Consider the following 18,500-nt stretch of genomic DNA (forward strand, 5'->3'; position numbering starts at 1 on the left):
ACTCTGGCTCTCCTCTTGCCATTTCCAAATGTGAAATTTTTAGCTCACCTCTTGCTCTTTCAAACTGTGAAATTCTGGCTTGATTCATGCTGTTTCCATCTGTTAAACTCCGGCTAGCCACCTACTGTTTCAAGCTTTGAAATTCCCACTCTCCTCTCACTGTGTCAAACTGTGAAACTCCCAGCTCTCCTCAAGCTGTTCCAAACTCTGAAACCTAAGCTCACTTCTGCTCTTTCAAGATGTGAAACTCCCATTCTACTCTCGATGCTTCAAACTGTTAAATTCCCACTCTCTTGCTTTAAAACTGTGAAATCCCCCACTCCACTCTCACTGATTTAAGCTCAGAAACTCCTGCTCTGTTCTCGCTTTGTAAACTGTGAAAATCCAGTTCTTTTCTCCCTGTTTCAAATGGTGAAACTCCCACTGTCCTCTTGCTGTTTAAAGCTGAGAAACTCCCCCGCTCGCCTCTTGCTCTCAAACTGTGAAATTCCCACTCTCCTCTCAATGTTCCAAACTTTGAATCTCAAGCTCACTTCTCGTTTTTCAAACGAGAAAATCCTGGCACTCCTTTCACTGTTTCAGACTGTGAAACTCCTGCTCCCCCTCTCACTTCTCAAACTGTGTTTCTCCCACTCTCAAAAATTGGGAAACTCCCGCTCCCCCTTCACTGCTTCAAACTTTGAAACGCCCAACTCTCCTCTCTCTGCTTCAAACAGGGAATTTCGCGTTCTCTTCTCGCTGCTTCAAATTGTGAAACTGCTGCTCTTCCCTCACTGTTTCAAACTGTGAAACGCCACTCTTATTGCCCTGTTTCAAGCTAAAAAAAACTTCTATTGTCCTCTCGCTGTTGGAAACTGTGAAATTCCCAGCTCTCCTCCTGCTGTTTCAAACTGGGAATCTCCCATTGCACTGCTGCTTTTGTAAACTATGAAACTGCCACTCTACTCTCATTATTTCCAACAGTGTCCAACTGTGAAACTACGGCTCACTTCTCGTTGTTTCAAACTGAGAAACTCCCGGCTCTCCTCCAAATGTTTCAACCTATGAACCTCCCGTTCTCCTCTCGCTGCTTCAAACTGTGCAACTCCCACTTTCCTCTCACTGTTTCTCACTGTGAAACTCAGGCTCACCTACTGCTGTTTTAACAGTGAATATCTTCTGCTCTTGCTGTTCAAACTGTGAAAATTCTGCTCTCCACTCCCTGTTTAAAGTTGTGAAACTCACGTTCTCCTCTTGATGTTTCAAACTGTGAAACCCCCGCTCCCCTCACGCTGATTTAAGCTGAGAAGCTCGCCTCTCACTGCCAAATTGTGAAATTCCCGCTCACCTCTCAGTGTTTCAAACTGCGAGATTCTAGCTTTCCTCTTTCTGTTTCAAATTGTGAAATTCCGAGCTCACCTCATTGTGTTTCAAACTGTGAATCTCCCGCTCTCCTCTTGCTCTTTCAATCTTTGAAATTCTGACTCAATTCATGGTTTCCATCTGTGAAACTTCGGCTCACCTCCTGCTGTTTCAAAGTGTGAAATCTCCACTCTCCTCTCGCTTTAAAATTGTGAAACTCCCGCACCCCTCTCACTGATTTAAGCTGAGAAACTCCTGCTCTGGTCTTGCTTTTCCAACTATGAAAAGCCCACTCCCCTCTCCCAGTTTCAAATTGTAAAACTCCCGTTCTCCTCCCGAAGCTTCAAACTGCAAAATTCCCACTCTCCTCTCACTTTAAAAGTGTGAAAGCCTCGCTCCCCCAATACTGTTTAAAGCTGATAAACTCCCCTGCTCACTGTTCAAACTATGAAATTCCAACTCTTCTCTCACTTTTCAAACTTTGAAACTCTCACTCCACTCTCACTGTTTGAATCTCTAATATTTACGGCTCTCCTCTCTGTGTTTTAAACTCTGAAATTCCTGCTCTCCTTTCAGTGTTTCAAACTGCGAAACTCTGGCTCTCCTCTTGCTCTTTCAGGCTGTGAAACTCTGTCTCGATTCATGCTGTGTGATTTGTGAATCTCCGGCTCGCCTCCTGCTGTTTCAAACGGTGAAATTCCCACTCTCCTCTTGCTGTTTCAAACCATGTTTCTCCTGCTCTGCTCTTGCTGTTACAAATTGCGAAACTCCCACTCTCCTCTCACTGCTTCAGTTTGTGAATCTCCCACTCTCCTCACCCTGTTTCTAACTCTGAGACCTCCATTGTCCTCCCACTGTTGGAAACTGTGAAACACCCTCCCTCCACTCTCTGTTTCACAGTGTGATATTCCGAGTTGAGCTTTTGCTGTTTCCAGCTATGAAACTTCTGTGCTCTCCTCTCGCTGTTTCACACTGTGATACTTCCGTTCCCCTCTCACTGTTTCAAACTGTGGAACTTCTGATCTCGTCTGACTTTCAAACTGTGGAACTCCAGCTTGCCTCCCTCTGTTTCAAACTGTGAAACTCCCATTCTCCTCCTGCTGTTTCAAACTATAAAACTTCCATTCTCCTCTCGCTGACTCCAACTGTGAAACTTATTGCTCTTTTGAACTGTGAATCTCTTCGCTGTCCTCTCCCGGTTTCAACCTGCAAAATTCCCTCAATCCTCTCAATGTTTCAGAATCTGCATCTCCCGCTCTACTCCCACTCTTTCAAACTGTGAAACTCCTGCTCTCCACTTGCTGTTCCAAACTCAAACTCCAGCTCATTTCTCACTGTTTGACATGGTGAAACTGCTGGCTCTCCTCTCGACGCATCAATTTGTAAAACTCCTGGATCTCCTCTCCCTGTTTCAAACTCTGAATTTACCGCTCTTCCTTTGTTGTTGCAAACTATGAAACTCCCACTCTCCTCTCACTGTTTCCAGCTCTGAAATTTCAGGCTCTCATTTCTATGTTTCATCCTGTGAGACTCCCGGATCTCCTCTCCCTGTTTCAAACTGTTAAGCTCCGGCTTTCCTCTCGTTGCTTCAAACTGTGAAACTCCCGCTCTCGCCTCACTGTTACAATCTGAGAAAATCCCGTTCACCTCCTGCTATTTCAAACTATGAAAATTCTGCTCTCCTCGTGCTCTTTCCACCTGTTAAACTCTGCTTCACATCTTACAGTTTCAAACTGTGAAACTCATGGCTCCCCAGTCCGTTTCAAGCTGTTAAACTCCCACTCTCATCTCACTGCTTCAAACAGAGAGACTCCCATTCCTCCCTCCCTGTTTCAAAATCTCAGAATCAGAGGTCGACAGCACAGAAAAATGCCCTTCATCCATCGAGTCTGTGCCTGTCAAACAAGTACCTAACTATTCTAATCCCAACCACCCTCTGGGTGAGAAAATTCTTCCTCACATCTGCTCTAACCCTCCTGCCCATAACCTTAAATCTATTAAGGGGACCAAGGGGAAAAGTTCCTTCCTGTCAACCCTATCTGTTCCCCTCAATTTTATACACCTCAATCATGTCCCCCCTCAATCTCCTCTGCTCCAGGGAAAATAACCCCAGTCCATCCAATCTCTCCTCATAACTAAAGCTCTCCAGCCCAGGCAACATCCTGGTAAATCTCCTCTTCACTCTCTCTAGTGCAATCACATCCTTCCTATAATGCGGATATTCCAGAACTGCACACAATACTCCAGCTGTGGCCTAACCAGCATTTTATACAATTCCAGTATAACATCCCTGCTCTTATATTCTATGCTTTAGCTAATGAAGGCAAGTATGCCATATGCCTTCTTAACCACCTTATCTACCTCTCCCGCTACCTTAAGGGACCGGTGAACATGCACACCAAGGACCCCCTGATCCTCGGTACTTCCCAGGGTCCTACCATTCATCGTATATTCCCGTGATTTGTTTGTCCTGCCCAAGTGCATCACCTCACACTTATCCAGATTAAATTTCATTTGCCACTGATCAGCCCACCTGACCAGCCCGTCTATATCCTCCTGTAATCTAAGGCTATCCTCCTCACTATTTACCACCCCACCAATTTTCGTGTCATCCGTGAACTTACTGATCAACCTTCCTACATTCAAGTCTAAATCGTTTATATATACCACAAACAGCAAGGGACCCAAAACTGATCCCTCTGTAACCCCACTGGACACAGGCATCCAGTCACAGAAACATCCCTCGACCATCACCCTCTGCTTCCTGCCACTCAGCCAATTCTGCATCCAATTTGCCAAATTGCCTTGAATCCCATGGGCTCTTACATTCATTATCAGTCTCCCATGCGGGGACTTATCAAAGGCCTTGCTGAATTCCAAGTAGACTACATCAAATGCATTGCCCTCATCTACACACGTGGTCACCTCTTTGAAAAATTCAATCAAGTTGGTCGGACATGACCTCCCCTTAACAAAACTGTGCTGACTGTCCTTGATTAATCCCTGCCTCTCCAAGTGTAGATTAATTCTGTCCCTCAGAATTGCTTCCAATAGTTTTCCCACCATTGAGGTTAGACTGACTGGCCTGTAGTTCCCTGATTTATCCCTTCCACCTTTTTGAATAACAGTGCCACATTGACTGTGCTCCAGTCCTTTAGCACCTCTCCACAGCCAGAGAGGTATTCAGAATTATAGCCAATGCCCCTGCTATCTCCTCCCTTGCCTCACACAGCAGCCTGGGATACATTTCATCCGGGCCTGGAGATTTATCTACTTTTAAGCTTGCCAAACCTCTTAGAACCCCCTCCCTTTCTATACTAATTTCTTTAATTATATCACAGTCCTTCTGCTTGATTTCCATACCCATGTCATCCCTCTCACTTATGAACAACAACACAAAGTATTCATTTAGAACCCTACCTATGATTTCCGGCTCCACACACAAATTACCACTGTTGTCCTTAATGGGCCCTACTCTTTACTTAGTTATCCTCTTACATTTAACATACTTGTAAAATAACTTTAGATTTTCCTTTATTTTACTTGTCAATGTTTTTCGTTGCCACATTTTTGCCCTCCTAATTTCCTTTTTAAGTTCCTCCCTCCACATTCTATATTCCTCTTGGGCTTCTGCTGTTTTGAGCCCTCGCTATCTGCCATAAGCCTCCCTTTCACTCGTCATCCAATCCTGTATAGCCCTCGACATCCAGCGTTCCCTGGATTTGTTAGTCCCACCCTTTAGCTTTACTGGAATATGTTAGCCTTGTACTCTCCCTACTTCCTTCTTGAATGAGTCCCACTGCTCTGACGTAGCTGCTCCCAGTCCACTCTGGCCAAATCATATCTGATCTTATTATAATTGACCTTCCCCCAATTTAGAGCTTTGATTGCTGGCCCAGCCTTGTCCTTTTCCATAACAGCCTTGAATCTAATGGAGTTATGATCACTATCTGCAAAATTCTCCGCTACTGATACTTCTACCACTTGCCCATCTTCGTTCCCTAAAATTAAGTCCAGGACTGCCAGCCCCTTCTCTTGTAGGACCATCCACGTACTGGCTTAAAAAGCTCTCCTGGATGCATTTTAAGAATTCCGCTCCCTCTAAACCTATCACACCATGACTAACCCAGTTAACGTTGGGGAAGTTGAAATCCCCCACTATCACTACACTTCCCTGAAATTTGCCTACATATCTGCTCTTCAATTTTTCTCTGATTGTTTGGGGGCCTATAGTACACTCCCAGCAATGTGTTGCTCCTTTTGTTTTTTCAGTTCTACCCATATGGCTTCATTTGAGGAGCCGTCTAAGGTGTCATCCCTCCTTGCTGATGTAACTGATTCCTTGATCAATGTTGCAATACCCCCTCCTCTTTTACCTCCTACCCTGTCTCGCCTGAAGACCCTATATCCTAGATTATTGAGCTACAGATCCTATCCCTCTCTCAACCATGACGCTGTGACAGCAATGTCATCATACTTCCATGCATTAATTTGTGCCCTCAACTCATCTCTCCTTCGTGTTTCGAATTGTGAGACTCCCAGATTTCCTTGGGCCAAGTGCTGATAAATGGATTAGGCAGGTATGTCAGGTGTTGCTCACATGTTGGTGCAGACTCGATGGGCCAAAGGGCCTCTTCTGCACTGTGATACTGTGGTACTAGGAAACTCCGGTTTGATGCAAACTTTTTCCATCTGTGAAACTCAGGCTCTCCTTCTGCTGTTTCAAACTGAAATTCCCACTTGCCTCTCACTGTTTCAAACTGTGAAATTCTTGGCTCTCCTTTCGTTGTTTCAAACAGTGAAACTCCTGCTCTGCTCTCACATTTCAAACTGTGAAAACCCATCTCTCCTCTCCCTGTTTCAAACAATGAAACTCCCACTCTCCTCTCTGCTTCAAACTGTGAAACACCTGATCTCCTCTCACAGTTTCATATTCAGGAAATTTCCAGCTATCCTCTCTGTTTTTCAAACTCTGAAATTCCCAACTCTTCTCCCATTGTTACAAAGTGTGAAGTTCTGAGCTCACCTCTCGGTGTTTCACAGTCCCACTCTCCTCTTGCTCTTTCAAACTGTGAAACCCTGGTTTAATTCAAGCTTTCTGCATCTGTGAAACTCTGGCTCACCTCCCACCATTTCAAATAGTGAAAATCCCAGCTCTCCTCTCACTATTTGAAACTGTGAAACTCCCAATTCTCCTCTCCCTGCTTCAAGCTGTTAACATCTAGCTCTGCTCTCGCCTCTTCGATCTGTGAAACTCTCGCTCTCCTCGCACTGCATCAAACTGTGAAATGCCTGCTCTCCTTTCCCTTCTTCAAACCCTCTCGCCGTTGCAAACTTTGAAACTCCCAGTCTCCTCTCACTGTTTCAAAGTGTGGAATTCCGAGCTCACCTGTCATTGTTTCCAACTGTGAAGATCCCGGTCTTCTCTCAATGTTTCAGACCCTGAAGTTTTAATCTCACCTCTCTATGTTTCAAAACTGTTAAACTCCTGGATACCCTCTGCCTGTTTCAAGCTGTTGAACTCCCACTCTCCTCTCATTGTTTCTAACTCTGAAACTCACAATCCCCTCTCATTGTTTCAAAGTGTGAAATTCCAATCTCTCCTCTTGGTGTTTCAAGCTGTGAAACTCCCGGCTCTCCTCTCGCTGTTTCAAACTGTGATTCTTCCACTCTGCTCACACTGTTTGAAACTGTGAAATGCCCACTTCATCTCAGTGCTTCAAACCGTGAAACTCCTCATCGCGCCTGACCCCAGCTCACCTTCCTCAGCTTCAAACTGTGGAACTCCTGTTCACCTCCTGCTGCTTCAAATTATGACCTTCTGTTCTCCTCTCGCTGTTTCCAACTGTGAAATTCCAATTCACTTGTTGGTCTTTCGAACTGAGAGTGTCTCCCATTCTGCTGCCAAACTGTGAAAATCACGGCTCTCCTCTTGAAGCATCAATTTCAACAGCTCCTTTCTCTCCTCTCACTGTTTCAAAGTGTGCAATTCCGAACTCACCTCTCGATATTTCAAACTGTGAAACTCCCGCTCTCCTCTTGCTCTTTCAAACTGTGAAAATCTGGCTCGATTCACACTTCTCCATCTGTGAATCTCCAGCTCGCCTCCTGCTGAATCAAACTGTGAAATTCCCACTCTCCTCTCGCTGTTTGAAACTCTGAAACTCCAGGCTCTCCACTCGCTGTTCCAAACTTTGAAACTCCAGCTCACTTCTCGCTGAAACTATGAAAACCCTAGCTCTCCTCTCGATGCCTCAAATTGTGAAATTCCTGGCTCTCCGCTCACTGCTTCAAATAGTGAAACTCCTGGCTCTTCATTCACTGTTTCAAACTGCAAAACTCCCACCCTCCTCACGCTTTTCAAACTGTGATTTCCCCGCACTGCTCTCGTTTCAAGCCATGAAACTCCTGCTCTCCTCTCATTGCTTCAAACTGTGAAACTCGCGCTCTCCTCGCCCTGTTTCAAACTCTGAAAATCCCATTCTCTCCTTGTTGTTGCAAACTGTGAAAGCCCCGCTCCCTTCTCTCTGTTTCAAAGTGTTAAATTCCCATCTCAGCGCTAAGCTGTGGAACTTCTGGGCTCTCCTCTCGCTGTTTCAAACTTTGATACTTCCACTCTCTTTCACTGCTTCAAACTGTGAAAGCCCTGATCTCCTCTCACTGTTTCAAACTGTGAAACTCCGGCTCGCATCCTGCAGTTCCACTACTGCTATTGATAACTATGAAACTGCCATTCCGCTCTCACTGTTTCCAACTCTGAAATCGTGGCTTGCTTCTCGCTGTTTCAAACTGCGAACTTCCTGCTCTCTTCTCATTGTTTCACATTGTGAATCTCAGACTCACCTACTGCTGTTTCAAACTGTGAAGCTCCGGCTCACCTCCTTCTGTTTCAACTGTGAAACTCCTGCTTTGCTCTCACTGTTTCGAACTCTGAAATTCCCGGCTCTCGTCTTGGTGTTGCCTCCCCTTTTCAAACTGTGAAAATGAGCCCTGACTCTCGCTGTTTCAAGGTGTGAAATTTTGAACTCTCTTCTCAGAGTTTTTAAACTGTGAAAGGCCCGCTCACGTCTTGCTCTTTCAAACTGTGAAACTCTGGCTCAATTCACATTGTTTCCAACTGTGGAACTCTGGCTCACATCCTGGTGTCTCAAACTTTGAATTTCACACTCCCCTCTCGACGCTTCAAAATGCAAAACTCTCGCATCTCCACTCACTGCTTCAAACTCTGAAACTGCTGATCACTTCTTTTCAAGCTGTGAAAATCTGGCTCTCTTCACACTATTCTAAGGTGTGAAATTTAGAACTCACTTCTCGGTGTTTCAAACTGTGAAAGCCCCACTCACATCTTGGTCTTTCAAACTGTGAAACTCTAGCTCGATTAACTTTGTTTCCAACTGTGGAACTCAGGCTCACCTCCTGGTGTTTCAAACTGTGAAACACCAATTCTTCTCCCACTGTTTCAAACTCAGAAATTCTGAGCTCTCTACTTGGTGTTTCTAAGTATGAAGCTCCCGCTCTCCTCTCACTGTTTCAAACTCTGAAATCTCAGCTCTGCTCTGTATTTTTTGAACTGTGAAAGTCCCGGATCTCCTCTGCCTGTTTCAAGCTGTGGAACTCCTGCTCTCCTCTCCCTGTTTCAAAATGGGTAACTCTTGCTCTCCTCTCACTGTTTCAAAATGGTAACTCTTGCTCTCCTCTCACTATTTCAAAGTGTGAAATTCCCACTCCCCTTTTCTGTTTCAAAATCTGAAATTCCAGCTCACCTTTCACTGTTCCAAGCAATAAAATTCGCGCTCCCCTTCACTGTTTCAAAGTGTGAAATTCTGATCCGTCCTATTGGTGTTTCAAGCTGTGAAACCCATGGGTCTCCTCTCGTGGGTTCATTTTATGATGCTTCCACTCTCCTCTCACTGCTTCAAACTGTGAAACTCCCTCTCCCCACTTGCCATTGCAAACTTTTCAACTGCCACTCTCCTCTCACTGGTTCAAAATGTGAAAACCCAGCTTGCCTCCTACTGTTGCAAAATGAGAATCTCCTGTTCCATTCCTGTATTGTAAGCTTATGAAACTGCCCCTCTAGAAAACTCAAGAAACTGCTCTTTCCAACTGTGATACTGCGGCTCACTCCTCGTGTTTTAAACTGAGAAACTCCTGGCTCTCCTCTTGCTGTTTTAAACTGTGAAACTCCCGCTTTCCTCTCACTGTTTCACACTATGATACTTAGGCTCATCTATTGCTGTTTCAAATGGTGAAACCCTTGGCTCTCCTTTTGCTGTTTCAAACTGTGAAACTCCTGCTCTCCTCTCACATTTGAAACTGTAAAAATCCAGCCCTCTTCTCCCTGTTTCAAGCTGTGAAACATCCACTCTCCTCTCCTTTTAAACTCCAACTCTTCTCTCACTGTTTCAAAGTGTGAAATTCTGAGCTCTCAGAGTTTCTAAGTGTGAAGCTCCCGCTCTCCTCTTACAGTTTTAAACCCTGAAATTTCAGGCTCTCCGCCCTATTTTTCGAACAGTGAAATTCCCGGATCTCCTCTCCCTGTTTCAAGCAGTTAAAATGCCGCTCTCCTCTCACTGTTTCAAACTTGGAAACTCTTGCTCTCATCTCACTGTTTCAAACTGTGAAAATCCTATTCCCCTTTTCTGTATCAAAATCTGAACTTCCCGCTCTCCACTCAATGTTTCAAGCGGTGAAACTCCTGGCTCTCCTATCACAGTTTCAAATTGTGATGCTTCCACTCTCCTTTCACTGCTTCAAAGTGTGAAATTTCTGCTCTGCTCTCTGTTTTGAATTCCGAAATTCCCAGCTTTCATCTTGGTGTTTCGAACTGTGAAACCCCAGCTCACCTCTCGCTGCAAAGTGAAATTACAAGCTCACCTCTTGGTGTTTCGAACAGTGAAACCCCCGGACCTCCCCTCCCTGTTTAAAGCTGTTAAACTCCCGCTCTCCTCTCACTGTTTCAAAATGTGAATCCCCGGTTTGCCTCCCGCTGTTTCAAACTGTGAATCTCCTGTTCCGCTCCCGCTATTGTAAGCTATGAAACTGCCTCTCTGCTCTTGCTGTTTCCAACTGTGAAACTGAATTTGTTTCTCACAGTTCAAACTGAAAAGCTCCCAGCTCCCCTCTCTGTGTTTAAAACTGTGAAACTCCCAGCTCTCCTCTCCCTGTTTCAAACTGTGAAACTCCCGCTCTCCTCTCCCTGTTTCAAACTGTGAAACTCCCGCTCTCCTCTCCCTGTTTCAAACTGTGAAACTCCCGCTCTCCTCTCCCTGTTTCAAACTGTGAAACTCCCGCTCTCCTCTCCCTGTTTCAAACTGTGAAACTCCCGCTCTCCTCTCCCTGTTTCAAACTGTGAAACTCCCGCTCTCCTCTCCCTGTTTCAAACTGTGAAACTCCCGCTCTCCTCTTGCTGTTTCAAGTCGGGAAACTCCCACTCACCTCTCACTGTTTCGAACTGTGAAATTCAGGCTCACCTCTCACTGTTTCAAACACTGAATCTCCCGTTCCTCTCTCATGGTTTCAAGCTCTGAAATTCCCCCTCTCCCCTCACTGTATCAAACTTTGAAGCTCCCAGCTTTCCTCTCGGTGTTTCAATCTGTGAAACTCCCAATCCTCCTGTCTCTGTTTCAAATGATGAAGCTCGTGGCTTTCCCCTCACTCTTTGGAACTGTGCAACTCCCTCTCTCCCTCTCTCCTCTCAGCACTCGGAACTGTGAAACCCCTGGCTCTCCTGTTGGTGTTTCACACTGAGAAGCTCCTGGCTCTCCTCGCACTGTTTCAAATGGTGCAACACCCACCTTGCCCGCCCTGTTTCACAATATGAAACTCCTGATCTCCTTTCACTGTTTGAAACTGTGAATCTCTGGCTCACGTCTCTGACATTCAAACTGTGAAACTCCTGTTCTCTCTCGCTGTTACCAGCTATTAAACTGCTGCTGTCCTGGCATTGCTTTAACCTGTGAAACTCCCATACTTACTGTCGCTGTTACAAACTGTGATACTCACTCTCTTCTCACTGTATCAAACTGTGAAATTCCATCTCTCCTCTCACTGTTTCAAGCTGTGAATCTCTGGCTTGCTGCACGCAGTCCCCAGCTGTGAAATTCCAGCTCGCTTTTTGCTGTTTCAGGCTGTGAAATACCTAGCTCTCCACTCCTTGTTTTGAACTGTCAATCTCCCGCTCTCCCCTTGCTGCTTCAAGCCACAAAACTCCCGTTCCCCTCTCCTTGATTCCAACTGTGAAACCCCGGTTCACTTCTCGCTGTTTGAAACTGTGAAACTGCCATTCTCCTCTGGCTGTTTTAATCTGTGATACAAACGCTCTCTTCTCACTGTTTCAAATTGTGATTGACCTGTTCTACTCTCGCTGTTTCAAACTGTGATACTCTCACTCCCCTCTCACGTTTTCAAACTGTGAAAATGTAACTCTCCTCACGCTGTCTCAAACAGTGAATTGACCGCGCTGCTCTCACTGTTTCAAACAATGAAACTTCCAGTTATCCTCCTACTGTTTCAAATTGTGAAACTTGCTGTTCTCCTCTCACTGTTTTGAATTGTGAATCTCCCTCTCTCCTCTCAGCATTTCAAACAGTGAAAACCCTGGCTCTCCCCTCAGTGCTTAAAACTGAGATAATTCCAGCCACTTCTTGCACTGGTTCAAATGGTGCAACACCCACTCTGCTCTCCCTGCTTCATATTGTGAAACTACTGCTCTCCTCTGGGTGTTTCAAACTGTGAAACAACCCAATCTCCTCTAAGTGTTTCAAACAGTGACACTCTGGTTTTCCACTCCCACTTTCAACCTGTGAAACTCCTGTTCTCCCCTCACTGTTATCAGCTATTAAACTGCCCCTGTTCTGGGACTGTTTTATCCTGTGAAACTCCCATACTCCTGTCCTTGTTTCAAACTGTGAAACTAACTTTCCCCTCTCATTGTAACAAACTGTAAAATTCCGGCTGTCTTCTTACTGTTTCAAGCTGTGAATCACCGGCTCACTTCACACAGTTTCCAACTGTGAAATTCCAGCTGGCTTCTTGCTGTTTCAGAGTGTGAAACATTCGGCTCTCCTCTCCCTGTTTTGAACTGTGGAAGTCCCGCTCTCCACTTGCTGCATCAAACCAACTCCTGTTCCCCTCTTTCTGATTCCAGCTGTGAAACTCTGGCTCGTATCTCGCTGATTAAAACTGTGAAACACCCATTCTCCTCCCGCTGTTTAAACTGTGAAACTCCTGCTCTAGTCTCACTGTATCAAAGTGTGGAATTCCCAGCTCTCCTCACAGTGTTTCAAATTGTGAAACTCCTGGCTCTCCTCTCGCTGCTTTCAACTGTGATACTCCCGATTCTCCTCTCACTGTTTCAAATTGTGAAACTCCAGCTCACAAGCTGCTGTTTCAAACTGTGAAAGTCCCATTCTACTCTCACTGCTTCAAACTGTGAGATTCCTGCTCTCCTCTCACTGCTCAAAGTCTGAAAATCCTGGCCTTTGTCTCGTCATATCAAAGTGCGGTACTCCCACTCTCCTCCTCCTGTCACAAACTCTGAAACTCTTGTTCTCCACTCACCATTGCAAACTTTTAAACTCTCACTCTCCTCTCCATGTTTCAAATTGTGAAACTCCGGCTCTCCTCTTGCCATCAAGCTGTGAAATTCCCTCACTACTCTCGCTTTTCAAACTATGAAACTCCAGTTCTCTCCCTGTTTCAAACAGCGGATCTCCCGCTCTCCACTCACCATTGCAAACTTTCAAATTCCCAGTCTCCTCTCACTGTTTCAAAGTGTGGAATTCTGAGCTCACCTCTCAGTGTTCCTGTATGTGAAGCTCCCGCTCTCCTCTTGCTGTCAAACTGCAAAATTCTCCTCTTCCTGTTTCAAACAGTGAAACTTCTGCTTTCCTCTCGCTGTTTCAAAGTGTGAAACTCTGAGCTCATTCCTGGTGGTTCAAACTGTGAAACTCCCGCTCTTGTCTTGCTCCATAAAACTGTGAATCTCGGGTTCAATTCAAACTGTTTCCATATGTGAATCTCCGGCTCACCTTCTGCAGTTGAAACTGTGAAACTCCCAGCTCTCCTCTCGCTGTTTCTAACTGTGAAACTCCAACTCTCCTCTCCCTGTTTCAAACTCTGAAACTCCTGCTCCTCTCCCGCTGTTTCAAGCTGTGAAAATCCCATTCACCTCCTGTTGTTTCAAACAATGAATCTTCTGCTCTCCTCTCATTGTTTCCAACTGTGAAACTTCAGTTCACTTCTCGCTGTTTCAAACTGTGAAAATCGCAGCTCTTCTCTCTCTGTATCAAACTGTAAAATTCCGGCTGTCTTCTTGCTGTTTCAAGCTGTGAACCACTGGCTCACTTCACACAGTTTCCAAGTGTGAAGCTCCTGCACCAGTTTCAAAGTGTGAAATTCCCAGCTCTCCTCTCACTCTTCGAAATGTTGAAACTCCCGCTTTACTCTAATGGTTTCAAACTGTAAAACTCCCTGTCTGCTCACAGTGGTTCAAACTGTGACAGTCCCTGGTCTCCTCTCACTGTTTCAAACTATGAAACTCCAGCTCACAAACTGCTGCTTTAATTCCATTCTACTCTCGCTATTTCAAGCTGTAAATCTCCCAGGCATCTCCGATGCTTCAAACTGTGAAACACCAGTACGCCATCTGCTGTTTCAAACTCTGAAAATCCCATTCTACTCTTACAGTTACAAACTGTGAAAGTCTCGATCTCCTCTCACTGTTTAAAGGTTTGAAAATGCTGGCTGAATTTTGATGTTTGAACCTGTGATACTCCCACTCTCCTCTCCTTGTTTCAGACTCTGAAACTCCCACTCTCCACTCGCCATTACAAACTTATAAACTCCCATTCTCCTCTCACTGTTTCATAGTGCGAAATTCTGAGCTCTCCTCTCGATGTTTCTAAGTGTGAAACTCCTGCTCTTCTCTCACCATTTCGAACTCCAAGATTCCCATCCCTCCTCTCTGTGTTTCAAAATGTGAAACTGCAGCTCTCCTCTTGCTGTTTCAAAGTGCGAAATATTGAACTCACCTCTCGGAGTTTCAAACTGTGAAAGCCCTGCTCACATCTTAATCTTTCAAACTGTGAAACTCTGGCTCAATTCTCACTGTTTCCATCTGTGAAACTCCCGTTCACCTCTCACTGTTTCAAATCGTGATGTCGCGCTCTACTATCGCTGTTTCAAACTGTGAAACTCCCACTCTCCTCTCGCATTTTCAGGCTGTGAAAATCTAATTCTCCTCACACTGTTTCAAACAGTGAAATGACAGCTCTCCTTTCATGGTTTCAAACAATGCAAGTCCCAGTCATCCTCTCAATGTTGGAAACAGTGAAACTCGCTGCTCTCCGCTCAATATTTCAAACAGTGAAACACCCGCTCTCCACTTGCCGTTGCAAAATCTTAAACTCCCATTTTCCTCTCATTGTTCTAAAGTGTGAAATTCTGAGCTCACCTCTCAGTGTTTCTAAGTGCGAAGATCCTGCTCTCCTCTCACTGTTTCAAAGTGTGAAATTTCAGGCTCTCCTCTCTATTGTTCAAATAGTGAAACCCCCAGAGCTCCTCTCCCTGTTTAAAGCTGTTAAACTCCCGCTCTCCTATCACTGTTTCAAAATGTGAAACCCCGGTTTGCCTCCCGCTGTTTCAATCTGTGAATCTCCTGTCCGTTCCCGCTATTGTACATTATGAAACTGCCTCTCAGCTCCTGCTGTTCCCAACTGTGAAACTCAGTTTGCTTCTCACAGTTTCAAACTATGAAACTCCCACTCTCTTCCCACTGCTTCACACTTTGAAACGCATGCTCGCCTACTGCTGTTTCAAACTGTGAAATTCTTGGCTCTCCTTTTGCTATTTCAAACTGTGAAACCCCCTCTCTCCTCTCACTTTTCAAACTGTGAAAAACCCATTCTCTTCTCCCTGTTTCAACTGACAAACTCCCGTTCTCTTCTCGCTGGCAAACTGTGAAATTCCCACTCTCCTCTCACTTTCAATCTGTGAAACTCCTGCTCTCCTCCCCCTGCTTCAAACTGTGAAACTCCTGCTCTACTCTCTGTTTCGAACTCCAAAGTTCCTGGCCATCCTCTTGGCATTTCAAACTGTGGAAAACCAGCTTTCCTGTCACTGTTTCAAGGAGAAATTTTGAACTCACCTCTTGGTGTTTCAAACTCTGGAACTCTGGCTCGATTCACACTGTTTCCATCTGTGAAACACCGGCTCACTTCTGATGTTTCAAACAATGATATTCCCACTGTCCTCTCACTGTTTCAAACTGTGAAACTCCAGGCTATCCTCTCAATGCACATAATTACAAAACTCCTGGCTCTCCTCTCCCTGTTTCAAACTTTGAAGCCCCCGCTCTCCACTCGCTGCTTCAAACTGTGAAGCTCCCACTCTCCTCTCACTGTTTCAAACTCTGAAATTTCAGGCTCCCCTCTATATTTTTTGAGCTGTGAAACCTCCGGACCTCTTGTCCCCTACTTCAAGCTGTTAAACTCCCCTTTCCCTCTCACTGTTTCAAACTGGGAAAATCTCGCTCTCCTCCCATTGTTTCAAACTGTAAAAATCCACTCCCCTTTCTCAGTTACAAAATCTGGAACGCCTGCTCGCCATTCACTGTTTCAAATCTAAGTCTCCTTCACTGTTTCAAAGGTGTGAAATTCTGATCTCTCCTCTTGGTTTTTCAAGCTGCAAAACTCCTGGCTCTCCTCTCACTGTTTCAAACTTTGAAAATCCCGGCTCTTCTCTCTCAGTTTCAAACTGTGAAACTCCCGCTCTCTTCTCCCTGTTTTAAGCTGTAGAACTCCTGCTCTGCTCTCACTGTTTAAAACTGTGAACCTCCCGCTCTCCTCTCGCTTCTTCAAACTGTGCAACTCCTGCTCTCCTCTTTCTGTTTCATGATGTGATACTCAGACTCGCCGACTGCAGTTTCAAACTGTGAACCTGCCGGCTCTCTTCTCGCTGTTTCAAACTGTGAAACTATGGGCTCCTCTCTCGCTTTTTCAAGCTGTGAAACTCCTGCTCTCCTCTCGCTTTTCAAACTGTGAAAATCCCGTTCTCCTCTCCCTGTTTCAATCTGTGAAAATCCCTCTGTCCCCTTGTTGTTAAACTGTGAAATTCCCACTTTCCTCTCACTTTTCAGACTATGAAACTCCTGCTCTCCGTTCTCCATTTCAAACAGTGAAACTCCTGCTCTCCTCTCGCTGCTTGCAACTGTGACACTCATGCTTGCACTCACTGTGCCAAACTCTGAAATTTCTGGGTCTCCTCCCTGTGTTTCAAACTGCGAAATTCCTACCTCTCCTCCCGGTGTTTTAAACTGTGAAGATCTGGCTCTCTTCTCGTTATTTTAAAATGTGAAATTCGGAGTTCACCTCTTGGTCTTTCAAACTGTGAATCTCTGGCTCAATTTAAACTGTTTCCATATGTGAAAATCTGGTTCACCTCCTGCAGTTGAAACTGTAAAATTCTCGGCTCTCCTCTCGCTGTTTCAAACTGTGAAGCTCCCATCCTCCTCTCACTGCTTCAAGCTGTGAAACACCCACTCTCCTCTCCCTGTTTTAAACTGTTAAACTGCCACTCTCCTGTCGCTGTTTCAAACTTTGAAACTCTGGCTCACCTCCTGCTATTTCAAAATGTGGAATTCCCGGCTCTCTTCTAGCTGTTTCAAACAGTGAAATTCCCGGCTCTCCTCTAGCTGTTTCAAATTGTGAAAACTCCCGTCTCTCCTCCCACTGTTTCAAACTGTGGAACTTCTGGCTCTCCTCTCACTGTTTCAAACTGTGAAACTCCTATTCATTTCCTGCTGTTTTAAACAATGAAACTTCTGCTCTTCTCTCGCCATTTTCAACTGTGAAGCTCCAGTTCACTTCTTGTTGTTTCAAACTATGAAACTCATGGCTCTCCTTTCAGGGTTTCAAAGTGCGAGACTCCAGCTCTCCTCTCGCTAATCAAACTGTGAATCTCCCGCTCCTCTCTTGCTCTTTCAAACTCCTGCTCACCTCTCACCTGTTTCAAACTGTAAAAATCTGGCCTGCCTCCCTCTGTTTCAAACCGTGAAACTCTTGTTCGCTTCCTGCTGTTTTAAACAATGAAACTTCTGCTCTTCTCTCGCCGTTTCCAACTGTGAAGCTCCAGTTCACTTCTCGTTGTTTCAAACTGTGAAAATCTCCCTCTTCTCCCCCTGTTTCAAACTGTGAAACTCCCATTCGCCTCTTGCTGTTCCAAACCGTGAAACTACCCTCTCGTCTCAATATTTCAAACTGTGGAACTCGGGCTCGCCCGTTATTGTTTCAAATACTGAACCTCCCGTTCTCCTTTCACATTTTCAAACACTGAAATTCCCTCTCTCCATTTACCGCTGCAAACTTTTAAACTCCCAATTTCCTCTCACTTTTTCTAAGTGTGAAATTCCGAGTTCACATCTCGGTTTTCTAAGTGTGGAGCCCCCGCTCTCCTCCCCCTGTTTCAAACAGTGAAACTCCCACACTCCTCTAGCTGCTTTGAACAGTGAAACTCCCGCTCTGCTCTCACTGTTCCAAATTCTGAAAACTCAGGCTTTCCTCTCTGTGTTTCAAACTCCAAAATTCCTGCCTCTCCTCTCACTGTTTCAAACTGTGATAATCCCCCTCTCGTCTCACTGTTTCAAACTGTGAAACTCCCGGCTCTCCCTGTGCAGTTTGAAATGGAGAAATACCCGTTCTCCTCTCCCTGATTCAAACTGTGAAACTCCTGGTCACCCCTTGTTGTTTCAAACTGTGAAACTACAGCTCTCCTTTCACTCTTTCAAACTGTGACACTTTGGCTTGCCTCACAATGTTTCAGACTATAAATCTCCAGTTATCCTCTCACTGTTTCAATCTCTTATTTTCCTACTTTCCCCTCAGTGTTTCAAATTGTGAAAATCCCAGCTCTCCTCTTACAGTTTCAAACTGTGATACTCCCATTCACCTTTCAATCTTTTAATTTGTGAAACTTGTGGCTGTCCTCTCATTGCTCGAAATTCCCTCTATCCTCTCAGCATTTCAAAATGTGAAACTCCTGGCTTTCCTCTCCTTGTTCAAATTGTGAAAATCCCGGCTCATCTCGCATTGTTTCAAATGGTGAAACACCTGCTCTGATCTCCATGCTTCAAACTGTGAAACTCCCGCTCTCCTCTGGGT

This window comes from Carcharodon carcharias, chromosome 3, assembly GCF_017639515.1.
Source record: "Carcharodon carcharias isolate sCarCar2 chromosome 3, sCarCar2.pri, whole genome shotgun sequence".
In the NCBI taxonomy this organism is placed as follows: domain Eukaryota; kingdom Metazoa; phylum Chordata; class Chondrichthyes; order Lamniformes; family Lamnidae; genus Carcharodon; species Carcharodon carcharias.